General features: G+C 33.7%; 1 pseudogene; it reads left to right on the top strand.

Moving 5' to 3' along the window:
* The first annotated feature begins 7,587 nt into the window (after positions 1 to 7,587).
* LOC107633620 (D-glycerate 3-kinase, chloroplastic-like) lies at positions 7,588 to 9,416 on the top strand (annotated as a pseudogene).
* Positions 9,417 to 9,726: the final 310 nt, after the last annotated feature.

Genomic DNA, 9,726 nt, shown 5'->3' with positions numbered 1-9,726 from the left:
CCAAACAAACCGTTTTATGGCTTCCCCAACTATAATGTGGGTTAGAATAATTACTTGTGTTATTATGATTCTCCTCCTCTGACTATTCTTGTGTTGTTCCTCTCTGAACTTTGATCCTTTCTTGGTTACAGACAAGTGGGAAGAGATGGTGCGGGCTTTTTGTGTGGGCAGATTCTGTGAATGAGGAACAGGATGAGAAGTCAGAATCGTGTGGTGATGAAGTGAAGATGAACTTTGATTGGAGGCTTTGAAGGTTGGTAGAGGATGTCCAAATGCAAAAAGTGATTATCCAATTATTAGTGTTAGCTGTGTTTGTATTGATAGTGTTGTTGGTGATCCTGTATTGTAAATGATGAATGAGTTGGTGGTTTAGGATTTTCTGTTAGCAACAGATGTAAAAAACTGCTTCTTGATTGAATGAAAAATGATGTTAACTATGAAATTATTGTTAAGATAAATTTCATTGTTTATAAAAAAAAAACTGCTTGTTGATGGAATGAAAAATGCTGTTAACTATGAAACTGTTGTTAAGATAAATTCCATTGTTTATCAAAAAAAATAAAAAAAAACTGCTTCCACCTGAATGGTAAACCACAAAGCATAGTATATTAAGATAAATTTCATTGTTTATCAAAAAACAACAAAAGATGAAGGTACAAGGCAGCCTAGAAACCATTATGCTGCTATCTGTAGTTTCATCAAAAGCATGGCATATCAAAAAGACTTTTGGATCACAATTTACCATCTAGTCATTGTACGATGAAAAAGATTAATTACACAAAACAGAAATTCCTAAATATGGCTGAATAAGCTTCTAGTCCAACATCCATCAGCCACTTCTGTAAATATGCCCAAGCATCCTCATTTAACTTTTTGATCTTGTCCATTCCATCTCTAAATTCTTGGTATGTTGTTGCTCTTACACATTCTCACAAAAGTTCCCGTAATTGTAAGTCCTTCCAATTCTTGTTGAAATTTTTTCATAAATGCTAGACGCAGAATATATGATGCACATCAGGTATCACCTCTTTCACTGCTGATATCAGTCCCTGCCAGATTCAGAAAACATTATACATATATAGCTTCAACAAAATGTAAACATATATAACCCTGACTTTATATTCATGACCCATAATAGTCCCTAACGTTTATGCTTATCCCCATAAAGGTCCTTAAAATTTACAATCGATCCCTATAAAAGTCCCTAACAGATATGCAGATAATCTGACAATGATTCAGGAGCTAAACTATAAACAATGCAATTGGAGTGACAAATTTCTTTTAAAAAAGATGGTATCAAATGAATAAACTTGGTTTACCACAGGCACCATGTAAAAAGTTGGTAAGAACGTGGGGTATGTTACTATTGAAAAGCTATCATTAATTAAGTATTGAAGCCAAAAAAGAACAGAACATATAAGAAGAAACCTATACCTCAATTTGCTTTGGTCAACTAATGCAATAGCAATCTATTTTCCTGACAATATGAGAATAGAAATCTCTCTTCCACTTGATCTACACTGCAAAACGATGAAAAAGTTTTCTGACTAAAAGTTATAAATAAATTGCAAAGTTGCTAGTGAATAAAATGCATCAAGTTGTTAGTTTTCTCAAGTCCAACAAATCTGGCAGAACACAACTTTATTTTTTATTTTTTTTTTTTGTGATAAAAACACCACTTTTATTTTCCTATTCTTATTAAAAGTGCAACTAATTTTCCACCATTCAATTAGTTCTTGTTAAAATTTAAGTATAACAATAAACCATTAATAGACCTGTATGTCAATTTCAGATTTCACTGCCTTTTGAAATAACATATCTAGTCTGACTAGATTATTAGGCAATTCTTCCTTCACAACATTTATCACAAATTTCAAAGAGGCATTTAGCCAAGCGTGGAAACATTTTAGGCAAAACAAGTCCATCTTGCTGTCAAACTTAACTATATAGCAATCAATGGTGTACTTCAAGACAATGTAAGCTTTGATAAATTTATTGTAGTACTAGTATATTTTAACTCATATCCAAATCACTATCAAATAAAAACTCATCTCTTAAATTCATCTTACTACAAAAACTTAAGTGCACAAAGATAAAATTAAGATAAAAGCTCATTATTTGTCCCTGAAATTTTTGGAACATCAACATTCTCGTGGAAAGATTATAACAAGTGGTCCTCAAATAGAAGTAATTAGTCTAAGAGTTACTGCAGGACGGCCAAAAAAAAAATCACTCCAGGATCAAGTGAATCCCTAAAAAATTAAACTGATATTTGAAAAACTATTCATAAACTGGGATTTTTTTGTTGGCACCTTGGGCTGGGTAGGAGTCTTTGACATTGATGGTGGCCGTGTGACTTTAGATGTAGTATGAGTTTTGGTATTGGAGTGTGACATGAACACCTCAAGAACACATTTTTGAACCATATCCCTATTTCATTCCGGTTAAATATAGCAACCCCACAAACCCCAGCCAACCTTCAAACCCTAGACACTACAATGACACCAAAACTCCCGAACCTCAGACACACAAACAACTTGCATATCAACAACCAACACTGAATCGAAAATGCAAAGTAAAAAAAAAAAAAGGAGGGAGATTACCTTGAATACGATCACAAAGTCCGAATCTCTTGCTTCTGGTGATGGAGGGGAAGAACGAAAACCTCTTGCTTCTTCTTCTCTCAACTTTTTCAACCCAGGGATTAGAACCCTACGGTTATGCCATTGATGAGTATACGAAGATGGAGTCAGAGGGTGGAAGAAGAAGAAACGAGTGAAATTTGTATTGGCGAGAAAACTGATATTCATGCTAAATAACGTCAAAACGGCGATGTTTTTGGCTATCAAGGGCACCAAACCAAAACAACGCCGTTTCGGAGCCTTCCAGCGTGGCAATCCGCGGCCACGTCAGCGCTCCGGTGATGAGTCATCACCTGAAATATGGCCAGGGACCAGTTTGAGTGCTCGGAGCTCTATCTGGAGGACTGCAATATGGAAATCGGGATCTTAGGGATTAGTATGAGTAATTGCGTGAATCTCAGGGACGACTATGGGTATTTACTCGGTAACTAACAATATTTTTGAACAATGTGTAAATAATGTGAATTAATAGAGTTAAAAGAGTAAATTTTAATTAGTAGCATTAAATTAGGGTGTAGTGTATTTTTATTTGATTGGTGGTTGTTTATGTTGTTCAAAATTTTCATTGTTCCTCTAGCACTCCCCAATTTTGTTTTACTCCAAGTAGGGCTGGAAGTGAGTCAAGTCAGCTCATGAGTCAGCTCGAGTTCGACTCATTAATAGCTCGATAAGTTAAACTCGTGAACTGGTGAGCCGAACTTGAGCTTGGATTTGAGCTCATAAATTAAATGAGCCGAGCTTGAACTTGGATAAGCTCAGCTTATTAGCTCGTGAGCTGGCTCGATTATATATATAATATTAAAAGTATAGATTAAATGTATATAGAATATGCGTATTAATGATATATATATTAATGTTCTTAATTGTTTAAAATTTTATAGTCATTTTTTATATATAATTTTGATGTAGGACATAAATAAAAAATTTATAATTGATAGATAGACAATATATTAAATTTATTTTTTTTAATATTTTTTAATATATATAAATTATAATTTATTGATATAGAATTATGAATTATGTTCCTATTATTTGAGCCAGCTCGTGAGCTTTCGTTGAGCCGAGTTTGAGCTTGAGCTTATAAAATAGGCTCAATTGTTAATGAGTCGAGCCGTGAGCCAAGCTTAATTTTCGTGAGTTGAGCTTGAGCTTGGTCTAACTCGACTCAACTCGACTCACTTCCAGCCCTAACTCCAAGTCTTAACACAAGTTTCAAGTCAACTGAAAAAATGTTGAAGAAAAGGAATGAGTTGGTTGGGTTGAAGGTAAAAGACCACAAACCAACTTATATACTCACAAAATCATTATCTACCTAACAAAAGTCCAATTTTTTTAACGCAAATTCAATGATCGGAGCCTTGGAGGGTGCTTATTTTAGCATCTCTAGTTTGAGATAAAAGTACATTACAATGGAAATGAAAAAATGCAATGAATTAGCTAACAAATTAAACAAGAAAAAATGTGGAAATTAAATATAAAATCCTTAAAATGATGAACATAGCTCTACTTTATTTTGGCTTTCGCGGCTCTCGTCCTAATCACTACTATATACTACTGATATTTAAACTGGTAAAAGTAATTAGTATACTGTCACTGTATACATCTTTAACCATATGAAGAAAAGAAAAGTAGTGGGTGTTCACTTTTACACATCATATATGCATAGTGTTACTTATAACTTTAAGCATACTTATGTAATTATAATTTTCTATTCTAATTTTTTTTATTCAACGGTTGCATTACGATAACTTATATTAAATATTATTTAAAAACCTATATTTATGTATGTTTTAAATAATTTATATTTAATTTTTTCGATTTTGCATTATATATAAAATGGTATGTCAAATAATTTTAGATTAATAATAAATTTTATGGATATAAAATTCACACTGTATAAACTTCTTACATAACAGTGAATTTTATAAAAATATATTCCAACAAAAATTATTTAACAATATAATAGATTACAAGACACCACTACAACATTTTTGAGCTATTGCAACATATGCGATAAATAATCTTTAAAAAGTGTTGTCTAAAGTGGTTAAAAGCATCACTTAAAATTTATTGCAAAAAAATAAAGTTAATACAACACCTTGTTAATAAGTGTTATTTTTTATCAATTTAAAAAACATATAAAAAACATTGCTTTAATAAATTAAACAAACAACATTTATAATATTTATATATTACACTTATTAAATGTTGCTATATTAAATATACAAAAATAACTATTATAAAAATAATATATTATTTTTTTTAAAAGTTGTCTTTAGATTTATTTTAGTCTTCACGTTTCAAGTGTTGCTTAAAATTTTTTAATATTTTTTAAAAAACAAAAATAAACTATATTGTGTAGAGAAAGAGGAAAAAGGGAGAAGAAAACTCCAATCCATTCCATCCAAAATGTTTCGTTCCTAAAACCACAACCCTAACAAAATTTCTAAAATATTTCAATTAATAAAATCACAAAATTCTCAATTCATTCCAAATGTTTCGTTCGTCTGTTGTTCTTCAATCCATTCGATGATGACGCGCGTTTCTTTATTGAGCTTTGATCTCAATCTCTGCTCGCTAATGAGCTTCGATTTTTTCTTCTCGTGAATGTGCTTCGATCTTCTCTGCTCGTCAATGTGCTTCGATCCTCTGCTCCTCTCCTCGTTGAGCTTCGATTCTCTACTTGTTGAGATTCGATCATCTGCTTGTTGAGCTTCGATCATCTACTTCTCTTTTCGTCGAGCTTCGATCCTCTCTGCTCGCGTTCATCACCGCCAGTCATTGTTCGATTATCACTGCTCGTGTTTTTGGTGAGATTCTCATTTTTGGCATTCTTCTGCAAGTATTGATGATTCTACCGTTCTTTTTTCTGCTCTATTTTAGCACCTGTTTACATATCCTTCCCATTGACAAATTTAGGTCACGCAAATAGCATTCCTGTTGTTACTTTGAATTTGAATTGTTTGAGAATTATTTCACTTTATATTTGTTCCTTATGCCTTATGTTTGTTATATTTATCACTAAGCTTGTTATTCAGCTTTGCGCTCTTTCTGTTTGTTATATTGTCTCAGTCATTAGTTACTCTTTCTTCTATCTTTTATTTTTCTCCAAGTACAAATAAGTAGTTTCTTATATTAAACAGGGGAAGTATTGTATGGTGGTTGTGATGACGTTGGTGTTGGAGCAGCAGCACTATAGGGAGGGTGAGAAAGTGGTGATGGTGTTTTTGGAGGGTTTGGGTGATGGTTGTTGTGGGTAGCAGGCGAAGGAGCTTGAGAAATTGGTGATGGAACATATGGAGGATTAAGTGATGGTTGTTATGAGCAGGGGAAGGAGCCTGTGGTGGAGTTGGAGTATGATAAGGTGGTTGAGAAATTGGTGTTGGTAGATATGGAGAAGGTGATGATCTTGGTGTTCCTGGTGGACTATTGGAGTATATGGAGGGTTATGGCCAGGGGAGGGAGCTTGTGAAGGAGGGGGATGATGATTAACTTAAATAACATTTACTACTTTTCTGCCAGTATTGAATTGCCTATGTGCTTCACAAAATAATTTCTTTAGAATCTCTATTTAACTGTGTAACGTGTCTTATTCAAATTTGCAGGCTACTTTTCTGTCAGCTTTGGTTGGATCAGAGGTTGCATATTCTGCTGCACAAGCTACAGTGGCAACTCTCTCGGAGGCTTACGAAACAACTAAAAATCATCGATCATTCCCAAGAAACACATCACTACAAGGTGAGAATGGCGAATATCTTTGGCTTAAGATTACGAGCTTCTGAATCAATTAAGATAATGGTCATAATGGAGGTTGTCTTGAAATGGATGGATCAATCTTCATCATGTACTTATTGGACTAGTTTTTGAAACGTGTTTTTCTAAATTATGTGAATCTATACACTGTGCTGCAATTTTTTCCGTTTGTTTTTCTTCCTCCCCTCTTCTTCTGGAGCTGATATAGTATGTTCATGTGATTCTCAACAGAAAGTGAAGAATTTAACTTATTAACTCATTTTTCTCAGTATAATGCTGGCTTTGTTTCTGATGCAGAAGCTAGTATTAAACCTTAGCTTGTTAATAAACATTTCTGCAACTGACCTTTTCTTGAAAATAGCAAGACCCGCCGCTTTGCCGCTTGTGAAGATCCAGAATATGGAATTTTAAATTTTAATGATGTCACTTAATTTGAATTTGTGAGTTTTAATCAACTATCTTATCATATTGATTAAAAAAGTTCTCTTTATTTTGTTTAATTAAAACAGTGGTGTTGGTGTATCTTTACTCTGTTACTTTGAGATTTTTTCATTGTAAATTTGGAGATTGAAGACTGTGTCTCTAACTAATAGCTTAAACTTTTAAGATAAGTGTTTATATGATAAGGTATTGGAGTTTCTATAATTTAAAGGTCTATGCAAAACTCATAGCCTGTTAGAAAAAATTGGGATTGCATGTTGGATTATTAGGTCTTGTGTTATGCTAGAGTTTCAACCATAATCTAACTTCTTTCATTCAGAAACAGGATAAGAAATTATGAAAAGAACAGTGACTATTTGTGTTGTGTTTATGATGACTGTGACTGTTTTGATACAATCACTTGCAACATTAAAGACAGCTAGAAGTATTTGATTTTTGTAATAGCGACCTCAATGTATGATTGGTTGACAAATTGACATTACAGTATAACTGTGTCGAAATTCATTTCCTCTTTGGCATAACTGTTAATCTTTTGTTGCAAAAAATTAGCTACCATTTATGTTTCCAATTCCTTCATGTAGGCAGTGGAAATTCATGGCTGCAACACGGTTTTAATTCAACAAATACTTCTGGCATCAATGAATACAGGCAAGGTCCTTTATATTCTGTATTCCCTACGAAACCGGCTCAAGTTTCCTCTGTGCAGGACCTTTTTGAGTTTATATGCTCAGGGCCTTTGCTAGAAAAAATAGGTGTGACTGCAGAAATGGTTGCAGAGTACATAGATAAGTGGTTGTTATACGGTCAGCTGCTATCTCAATTGTTTCAGTTGAACGAGTTGTACTTAACGGTGCCTCAAAAAGCTAGGATCTATCAATATTATATACCGGTCTTCCTCTGGTGTGAAGATCAGATTAAGCAACATTGGTCGACATTCAAAAATGAAGAAGATGTACCTCCTTTAGTGGTGTGTATTGCACACTTCTCTCTTCCCTTATAATGTTTCATTTTCTTTTATGCAGCTTACTATTAATTTCCTTCATCTATACCGAATATTAGTGATGATCAATTAATCATAAATATTTCTGCACTATTGCTCAGATTGGATTTAGTGCTCCCCAAGGTTGTGGAAAGACGACCCTTGTCTTTGCTCTTGATTATCTTTTTCAGAAGACTGGCAGGTTTGCTTTAAACTTTGAAGCAATCGTGTATATTTATTATCCTTTGTTGTACTAATTACTGTCTGAAAGTGAAGTGTGCTAACATATGACTGATACATCATATGGTGAAATTCTCAGGAAGTCGGCAACAATATCTATAGATGACTTTTATTTGACGGCTGAAGGTCAGGTATAAGAAAGCCGTAATCACCTCGTGCCTTTTCCATTAGTACCACCATCTTGATCTTTTTTTGTTTTGTTTTGCTGACAAATTATGTATTTTGGTTGCAGGGTAAACTAAGAGAAGCTAATCCGGGAAGTTCCCTTCTTGAGGTAGTTATCCACATGATTTGTCGAAGAGTAGCGAGTGATTAGTATTGTGTGGAGATATGTTTTGATTGCTTAGAATTTTTGTTTGCCTTGTTGCTTCCCAGTTCTGAGGAAATGCAGGAAGCCACAATCTTTCTTTGTCTGTTGAAACCTTAACAGCTCTGTCCAAATTGACAAGAGAAGGTTTGGACAAAATTTAGTTGTTTATTTTTTTTATTTTTTCTTCAAGTATTTTATTCATAATTCATTGTCATTTGAAATTTTCAGGTATGAAGATAAAGCCACCTCGATATGACAAAGTAAGGGCTTAGCTTAGACATATTTTCATTATTTTGATACATTTTCGCGTCATTGTTGCTGATGCTTATTTCTCTGCCTCTGCAGTCTGCATTCAACGGAAGAGGCGACCGTGCTGATCCTTCAACCTGGCCAGAGGTCGAAGGACCCCTTACGGTAACATATTATCTATTGTAATTCTTAATCCCTTTTCTTTTTCTTTTTTCGTGACAGATTAATGTCACGTTGTAACCGATGAAGTAAAGGCAAACAGACCAAATCTTACTGATGTCGATTAACATGAATTCTTTATAAGGCTCTAAGGTTGGTGATATCCAGCTTTGGAAAAAAAAGAAAAATGGTTTTCTGGCTGAACTAAACTTAAGAGTATAATGAAATTTTTGGGGTTAGCCCTGCCATGAAACAAATACAGATGTCGAGTTTTTAATACTTCAATTATTGTGCACGAATGACTGTCTAGGTTGTGTTATTTGAGGGTTGGATGCTCGGCTTCAAGCCTCTTCCTACGAAAGTTGTGAAGGCTGTTGATCTTCAGGTCAGAACTAGAAATTCATATTTAGTTTTCCATGGGGAGGGAAGCTCACAAGTGAATCTATAAAGTTCTTTTCACCAATTGTCATTTGGACAAAGTTCAATTCAAGCCCAGAAAATTATGAAATTCTATATTCTGCATTCAAGGATTATTACAAGGTAATCCCAGTAGCATGGTACATTAATAAATCATGCTTTGCTAAGGGTAATCTCAGTAGGCTTTCTAATTCTTGACCTTTGAATATTATTCTTGCAGGTATGATTGGAGTTGGTAAACAAATCCGTTAAAGAGACTGATGAATCCCAGATTTCTCGGAATCTCGAAGCTCAACATAGATATCTGGTGTGGAGAGCAGAAAAGGTAGTTTGCCTATTTTGTTTCTGACTTTTTAAATGACTGGTGATTTTCCATAAGAATATAAATGGATGTCATAGTTATGATGGTTTATGATTTCAATAAAGGTAGTTTGCCTATTTTGTTTTTGACTTTTTAAATGACTGGTGATTTTCCATAAGAATATAAATGGATGTCATAGTTATGATGGTTTATGATTTCAATAATTCAGAGAGAA

Source organism: Arachis ipaensis, chromosome B3 (assembly GCF_059453495.1).
Source record: "Arachis ipaensis isolate K30076 ecotype BB chromosome B3, ASM5945349v1, whole genome shotgun sequence".
In the NCBI taxonomy this organism is placed as follows: domain Eukaryota; kingdom Viridiplantae; phylum Streptophyta; class Magnoliopsida; order Fabales; family Fabaceae; genus Arachis; species Arachis ipaensis.
Note: the sequence above shows the minus strand (reverse complement) of the source record. Positions and strands in the feature narration are given on the sequence as shown.